The sequence below is a fragment of the Leiobunum rupestre genome, chromosome 11 (assembly GCF_980474605.1).
Source record: "Leiobunum rupestre chromosome 11, qqLeiRupe1.1.hap1, whole genome shotgun sequence".
NCBI classification, from domain to species: Eukaryota; Metazoa; Arthropoda; class Arachnida; order Opiliones; family Sclerosomatidae; genus Leiobunum; species Leiobunum rupestre.
Window position 1 is genome coordinate 5,365,535 of NC_143394.1, and position 8,731 is coordinate 5,374,265.

Here is an 8,731-nt window from a genome sequence, read left to right on the forward strand (position 1 = left end):
GTGTATACTCAGATAACTGGAATAACGTGGAAACTCAGAAAACTGGAATAACGTGAAAATGTTCAAAACTGAAATAACGTGGAAACTCAGAAAACTGGAATAACGTGAAAATGTTCAAAACTGAAATAACGTGGAAACTCAGAAAACTGGAATAACGTGAAAATTTTCAAAACTTAAATAACGTGGAAACTCAGAAAACTGGAATAACGTTAAATCTAATAAAAATGGAATAACGTGGAAACTTATAAATTTGGAATAACGTGGAAACTCAGATAATTGGAATAATTAACGTGGAAACTCATAAAACTGGAATAACGTGTAAACTCATAAAACTGGAATAACGTGGAAACACAGAAAACTGGAATAACGTGGAAACTCAGAAAAGTGGAATAACCTGGAAAGTATAAACACCTGAATACCGCGGAATAAAGTATAGAACCTTCCATAGACAAGCGTCTCAATCTACAAGGCATAAAGCGATAAAAGTCGCTAGACGACTTGTAAAAGATATGATAAACCTTTGGCAACACTCTCCAGCAAACCTATAAGAATTTAGAGTTGGCGCCTGTCCTATTCGTCGTGATAACCCTGTCCATTGGGCTCTAGAATCGTCCAATGCATAGGCAACATTCCCCTACTGCTACCCGTCTGGAGCTCTGGAGAAAACGAAAAAATATTTCCTCAACTCCTGCCAATCGATATCTGGCAGCGAGGCGAGGCGTGGGAGCTCCATTTGACGAAGGATTTAGAAGGGGTTTTCCAGTCGCTGCCCCCTACCGGACGGAAACGAAAACTTCATTCATGGACTATCTCTTCCTCCCAAACTATAATACGAATTCTCCGAATCAGCTTAGTCTTTATGCTCCGGGTTTAATGGTGATATTACGGAGATTTAAGCGCGCGAAAATGAGTACATACAGTGGATCAGAAAGAGTTTTCAGCTAAATAAATACATTTTATTTTAAAAATACGGATTTTGTATTAGGTTCCGTAAAATCAGCTACGCTGGGCCAGCTTGTTAAACGTTTGTGGATGAATTCATAGGCTCATTGGTGGAAGGGCTAGTGGAAGCGTAGCCTTTCCCATTCAAACAAGAAGGCCACGTTACTTTATAATATGCCTTATTACAAATATTCTAGAGATAAAAACCTGCACACTACTAAAACAAACTAAAACTTAACAGAATTGAATTTAAACATTCTGCTTAGAGTAAGAGAATTATTGAAAAATCCTCAAATGAAATTAAATAAAAACTAACAAATTCGACCGGGGGAAATTTCAAAGTTGCATCAGATTTATGAATCTTTATGCTCGACCAGGAGTCTTTCTTAGAAGTATTTCCCGCGCTTAACCTCTCTCTCGCGAGGACATTGATGACTGATGTTTCTTAGAAATCTGTATTTTCTGTTATCTCTAGTTATCACCGAAGTGAAATGCGTAGGATGGCCTTATTGCGCGCAGAACTACATACTGTTTCATCTCGCTATATTTTCTACACTCATAGTAACAGAAGATAAAGCGGTTATCAACAGAAAAACCTTCTTGAAATGATATACGATGTGAAATCTAACAGTCATGTCAACACGAAAAATTGATTCTGAAGAAATTGACAGGTCAAATTAAAATGACATTTAAAAATTTTACGTGGTGATATTAAGGAGCGTAATTAGAATCTCAAGCAGAGTACCTAGACCAAATGACGCCCAGGGAAAAAAACCAAAATTTTGCCCCCAGAGCCTTAGGTAGAAATTTTTAATTTTTCAATATCTAATTTAAATTAAAATCTTCCATTTTGCGCCCCTTCAATTTTGGCGCCCTGAAACACTGCCCCGCTCGCCCTTTCCAAGGGACGGCCTCTGATCTCAGGTTTCGGCCAGTGTGATAAAAAATATGACCATATTGTTTTTGATTTTTTAGTTTGTTATTTTCGTGTTCATTGACAAAATATTTCCTATATTTAACTTTTTCTACAAGACAATGATTTTGTGGAACTATTAACTAAACGGGGGAAAGCATTTACGAGCCTTTTTTGACTATCAATCGTACTTGAAGTTATAAATAATCATTGCACTATTTCAGACTTGTTTTAAACTCTTGAAAAATAAATGAAAACGTTTGGGGGTAAATTTTTAAATTCCGAAAAATTCTATACGGAGTATTTAAATTAAAATGTTGAGGGTAAAACACCATATTTTGTTAGATCTTGGGAATGTAAAATGGAGGCAAAATCCTTCTAAGGGGCGCGTAAAAAAATACGGGGCCCATTAGTGCAAAAAGAGACCACCTTATGATACTTAAGAATTTTGGGCAGTTTCAGCATGGTTTTAAAATTAGCCTTTCAACTGGTGATAAATCTGAAAGCGTCCGATTAGTAAACTTAATCCTAAATAAATCAGTTTATGAGCCTCTGCCGTTTGCAGCTACTTTGCTTTATGTATAAATACCGGTCACTGAATAAAATGTTACCTGTTTATGTGAGTTTCAAGGCTAATAGTGAGAGCGCATGGTTACAAAATGTACCCGAATTGTTCTAAATTGGTATACAGCTCTGAAAATTAATATACACGTGCCTTGAACTATACTCTCGACTACCTAAATTTTATTTTTCAAAAAAACCGACTGGAAAAACCTTTATAAGACAAAAACGCCCTTGTTGTCGAGACCGCGCGCATCTTAGTTTATTGGTGTTTTTAAAATTTCATGTTCTAAGTTGCACCGCATCTCCGCAGCTTTAGGAATAAAAAATGGTAAATCGCGTGTAGCTCGCGTGGTAAAGGTGGTAAAGTTATGAATTTTTTTAATGGTAATACGTGTCACAGTGCTACTTAAAACCTGATATGGAACCACATCGAGATATTTTTTTACTTGACGTTTTTAACGATTTTTCGTTTTTCTCCATAGGGAAAAATGGCATATCAGGTTTTAAGTAGTACTATGATACGTATCACCATAAAAAAAAATCATAACTTTACCACCTTTACCACCCGAGATACACGCGATTTACCATTTTTATTCCTGAAGTTGCGGAGATGCGGTGCAACTTAGAACACTATTTTTAAAACACAATTAAACTAAGATGCGCGCGTCCTCGGCAACAAGGGCGATTTTTGCTTATAAAAGTTTATCCAGTCGGTTTTTTTGAAAAATAAAATTTAGGTAGTCGAGAGTATAGTTCAAGCCACGTGTATATAAATTTTCAGAGCTGTATACCAATTTCGGACAATTTATCACCATGCGCTCTCACTATAAAGTTGAGAGCGTGCGCACATTTTTTTCTTTCAGTTCGCCCGTGTAAAATTGAACGCGCCCTTCTATATTGAAATATTAAACAGCGCGCGCTTTTAATTATAACGCTTTTACAAGTATATTCTGGCTCTCTCTCTATTACTACTTCTAGGCAAATCGCTGAACAGGTTTTATTTAAGCGTCTATTTTTAAAGAGCTAGCAGCTACAGGTGTTCGTCTAAAAAATATCGTGTTGTCCCAAATGTTGTTACCTGGATTTGGAAACGAAATAGGGCGGAATTAAATTTCGGTAAAATTAAATGTTTCAAGTTACTTATTAACCATGGCGTCACTATGTAATTTGTAAAACTCGCGCGATAAGGCGAACCTAACCACTTCTTATCCTTAAACAAATACAGATTCCTTGATTACAGTCACGTGGATTTAAAATGATTCTGCGCGTGCTTGCCCCCTTTTGTTATTGCGTTGATGATCCCGAGTCACGAATCACGAGTTCATACAAGGCTGGAAGCGGTAATTTTTGGTCGAATCACACTATGCCTCCACGTATGAAACAACAGGCTGTTAGGTCAACGGCAGTTAGGACTGACATTCAGAAAACTACGACTCAGAAAACTACTACCAACACGAAAGTTGTAGTTAGTATGAGCCAAACTCAGAAAATTACCGTGGGCGAGAAAGTTACGGTTTCCAACACAACTACCGCGGGAATGCGAACCATTGGAACGATTCCAAATGGACCTAGAGCCATAGAAACGAGACAGGTCAAATTAAATATTTATATTTATATTTCAATAAATAAGGGAGTTCTGAACTCATAATTCAGGGTTACTAGGTTACCTCAGTAATTGAAAAACCTGAAAAAGTCGGGGAATTTTAAGAACTCTTAAAAAAGTTAGAAATTTTAGTTTTTTTTTGGATTTTCATTCTATAGTTAATAATAATATTTAATGTAACCATAATATTTTTAGGGTGTATACGTTTCATATTAAGTAAGAGAGCTTAAAAGGAATTGGTCGAAAATTAATCTGACTTAGTTCTCCCATAGACAGTAAATTAAGAGGACAGGTTTTCGATAGCCTTCCACAGTGCATTTTATTTCTCCCCGCGTATCAATCGGCTCGAGAGACTCCGAGGGAGTCTTGCAAGGTCGTTTGTACCACGTGATCTTAAAATTTGAAAATGGCAATCTAATGCGGTTGATATTGTTACGTAATTTTTTGCGCTTTATATTTTAGTAATTTTTAATTTTGGTTAATCTATAAAAACGTGAAAAAATACCTTTTGGCGTAAAAATGTACTTCGTGTTTATCTTTTTTCTTTTTTCGAACAGTATCGTCCACTCTTAGCGATACTTGTTTTTTCAAATAACCTTGGCCGACTCCCTTAGTGTGATTGGTTTACGGGGCTAAAAACCAGGCTTTTTACCGATCCTCTAAAATCTACTATCCATGGTTCTCCGTTGACACTGCTATCATTTCAAGCTGTTGCTTTTACAGATATTTAATTTTTTTTTACATTTCATTTTAAATAATCCGAAACTCTCTTGTCAAACGTAAAATTTTAATTTTTAAGATGTATATACTACCATAAGTAATAAAATAACAATAAGTATGTCAATTGGGAAAATGTATCACCAAACTGATTTTCAGAGCTATTGCTCTATATAGGTTTAATACCCGGCACTGAGCCCCCTAGTGTCTAAATAGGTCTAAGGCGGAATATACTACTACCAAGGATGATAACCCGCTACCTAGTTCGAGTGAAATTCAAAGACTCGAAGTCAGTGTCAAAAGAAGGTTCAGACAGGAAATTCGTATTAACACAATGGAAAGTGTCATACTTATGGAAATTTTGTTACTTATGATAATACTTAATGCCACTATCAACGTTTTAATTTAGCCAGAGTAGCCGGGTTCGATCCCAACTTGTGGCACTGGGTGAAAACTCGGAACAACTTCTTGCGCGTTAAGTTTGCAATCTCTCTCCCCACTGGTTAAAGGTGTTTTCCCCTAAGAACTTCGGTTTCCCCATTCCATAAAAATTTGTAGAGATTACCGTTAATGGTAAGTGTAGGGAGCAGTTAGCTCTCGTGGTATGAAGGGCTGACCACCACCCTCCTACGCGTTGTAATCCGGCCACCTGTATTAATGGCTTCAAAAGTCGCTCGACGACTTAGGCCTATGGTGTTGCCTTGACTACTAACCTAGTTGATTATTAATAGAGTAATATCGGCGTGACGTATGCTGACGTCACCCATGCTTTTTCCTATAGCTAAAAAACTGTCCTCAAAATGGCTACAGAGCGATACTACTCTAGAGTTAAAAGTTCTGTTCAATTGTGCCACCAGGTTTAACCTTGGTGGTCTAACATAGAAGTTAGGGTAGCTGACAGTAGCCGTACCGCGTGTTTGCAGTCTATTTTTCGATTTAGAATATGGACTTGGCAGCGTGACGTCACGCCGTACCTTTGGCTATGGCCGCCATGCTGGTAATATTTTTTGTCAATTGGAAAAAGCTTGGGTGACGTATTATATACGTCATGCTGCCAAGTCCCTATATACTCTCGTTGTGCCTAGACAGACCTAATTTTACTTTTAATTAATACCCTCGGTTCTTCTCGTAGGTAACCACCAGCGGGTCGAGTACCAAAAAGAAATAACCGAACGGAAATCAAGTTATCCCGACTGGTGCCGATCAAAATATTATAATTCATATATTTCATGCATAAATTGAGCATGCAGTTTTTCATTGTAACGTTCAAACGTTTTACGTAATTTTTCAGAAATAAAATAAATTTATGACCGACTATGTTCCATAAGAAACAAGGTCTCATTGAAATAGTTTTTTTTGGAAATACTACATAGAGGTATACTTATGTAAACCGATCCGCCGCCGCCGCCGACGACGAGTAATTTTCTTTTAGCGCGCCGCCGATAAATTTTGTTCCCGTCGTCGAAATATTTTAAAGTTTTTCTACGTAACTTTTATATTTCTCTTTCAAAAACATATTGGATTTTTTTTGGAAATTTTCAAAGGGGGGGGGGGGTCATTTTTACCCTTCGCGCCACTGCCGCTGAAAAAAATCAACGCTGGCGAGGATTTTTGAAAATTCGGCGCGCCTGCCGCTGCCGGGTGTTTTTCGACAAACGCCGCCGCCGACCGAAATCAAATCGGCGCTATGCTCTACTTACGCGTGATTATGTTACGTATGATAACACGTATTTATATATAAAACTTTGCTATACCTTTATTCAAAATAATTTGCCTCCTTTAAGAAATTGCTCGCAAAACAATTTTTTTTTAAATAATCCTGGATTTAAAAAAAAATTAAATAATTGTGGGATTTTTTCATTGGCCTCTGGAAGTTTTTCGTCTTATTATTTATTAACTTTAATTTTAAATATTTAACGAATTTGTCTACATTTTTAAACACGAAAAATTCTGATTTAATCCTTTAATAAAAATACACTTGAAATAAAAAGGTAATAAAAAATATTAATTAATAAATAATTAAGCTCACTGAAAACCAATTTTATCTATGTTCATTAGCCAAAGTAGCTGCATTTCCATTTCGTTAAATATCCGTTTTTATGATGGAATGTTATTAATTTAGATTGTCTCGCTTAATTAAATAACTACGACAACTGTTGAAGTGTAGTAAAAGAAAATGCATATGTAGTAATGAAATTCTTAATAGGCTAAGGAAGGAAAATGAAATATCCATTATAAATATACTACTCGCTATTAACATAAGGTAATTTAATAAATAGCACTAGTAATTAATTAGCTCATGGTGTTTATAAAAAATACCGCCATTCCTTTGCTTACTTAGGGATTAATTTGTTATTTAGCGTTCGACAATGAACTATTACAACCTATTTAAATGTTAAAGATCTTTTCTAGGATTTTACCATACCTAAAATGATTTTATAAGAAATTATTTACGAAACATATTTTCAAAACTTTACGAGATATATTTTTCAAAACTTTACGAGATACATTTTTCAAAATTATACAAGACATATTTTTCAAAACTTTACGAGATTTAGTTTTCAAAATTATACGAGACATATTTTTCAATTTTCAAAATTATACGAGACATATTTTTCAATTTTCAAAATTATACGAGACATATTTTTCAATTTTCAAAATTATACGAGATATATTTTTCAAAACTTTACGAGATACATTTTTCAAAATTATACAAGACATATTTTTCAAAAATTTACGAGACATATTTTTCAATTTTCAAAATAATACGAGATATATTTTTCAAAACTTTACGAGGTATATTTTTCAAAATTGTACGAGACCTATTTTTCAAAACTATACTTTACTGTAACTAAATGTTCAATTTCACATTGAAGGTCGAGGATTAAACTGATTTCACATATTTGAAATAAATCTCTTAAAGTTAATAACAAAATATGTCACTCAACGGGTTTTATTTGAAATTATACTTTTCTTAGTAAAATTTGGGAGCAATAATAAAGAAAATTACATTATTTCCAAAAGCCGACTTAGTATTTAATTATTGAATTTCGTTTTTAGGGACCTTTTGGGAGCCGTGAAGTTACTTAAGAATAACTTGATTGAAAATTACTAACGCATTTGATTGGCGTTTACGTTCATTGTCATTTAATATTTGTGATTAGGATAAAGACAAATATCAAAGGATGAAAGCTGGTAATCTTTCCTCTCAACTAGAGGTTAAGCCATCGCCCGAAAACGTGTAGGAGTGTAGACGTACTTTTGTGTGTATAGCCTGCACCTTCTAGACGTTTTCTGGTGCTCGACCTCTTTGAGTTGAGAATATATAACTTCTAAACGCGCTTCTAAAGATACAGATTGTATCTTAAGTGGCCAGGGTATCTTGAAACACTTTCTGTAAAATGTCATAGTTAACGTTATCTGTCTTTCACAGATAACATTTTTCTTTAAATATCCTCCGCTTGTATTCTATTCAAGCGAGCAAAAAGAGCATTTCCACAATTAATTATAGCGTTTCACATTTGACGCCCCGAATTCGTAATTGATCTCACTTCCATCGACAGAGAAATTGAACCAATTTTGAAAATTGGAGCACTTTATTCACGAGTTGAAAAGGAACACCCGAAAAAGATGGCCCCGAGCGGATCAAGCACGTTCGAGCATGCGGAAACAAATTGCCCTTAGCAGATCAATCGCGATGGAACACGTAGTAACATTACCCCAAACTGATCAAGCACGTTGGAACATGCGGAAACAAATTGCCTCAAGCGGTTCAGGCGTGTTTGAACACGTTAAAAATATTGCCCAAAGCAGATCAAGCACATTAGAACATGCGGAAACAAATTTCCCCTAGCAGATCAATCGCGATGGAACACGTAGTAACATTACCCCGAGCTGATCAAGCGGGTTGGAACATGCGGAAACAAATTGCCCCAGCGGATCAAGCACGTTGGAATACGAGTTAACATTACCCCGAACTGATCAAGGACGTT

At 35.6% G+C, this 8,731-nt stretch overlaps 1 long non-coding RNA gene across 1 annotated transcript; it reads left to right on the forward strand.

Moving 5' to 3' along the window:
• Positions 1-3,700: 3,700 nt before the first annotated feature.
• LOC149921188 (uncharacterized) lies at positions 3,701-6,086 on the forward strand. The gene is made up of 2 exons (XR_016477258.1): positions 3,701-4,010; positions 5,872-6,086. It is a non-coding gene; the product is annotated as an uncharacterized LOC149921188 (long non-coding RNA).
• The last annotated feature ends 2,645 nt before the right edge of the window (positions 6,087-8,731 follow it).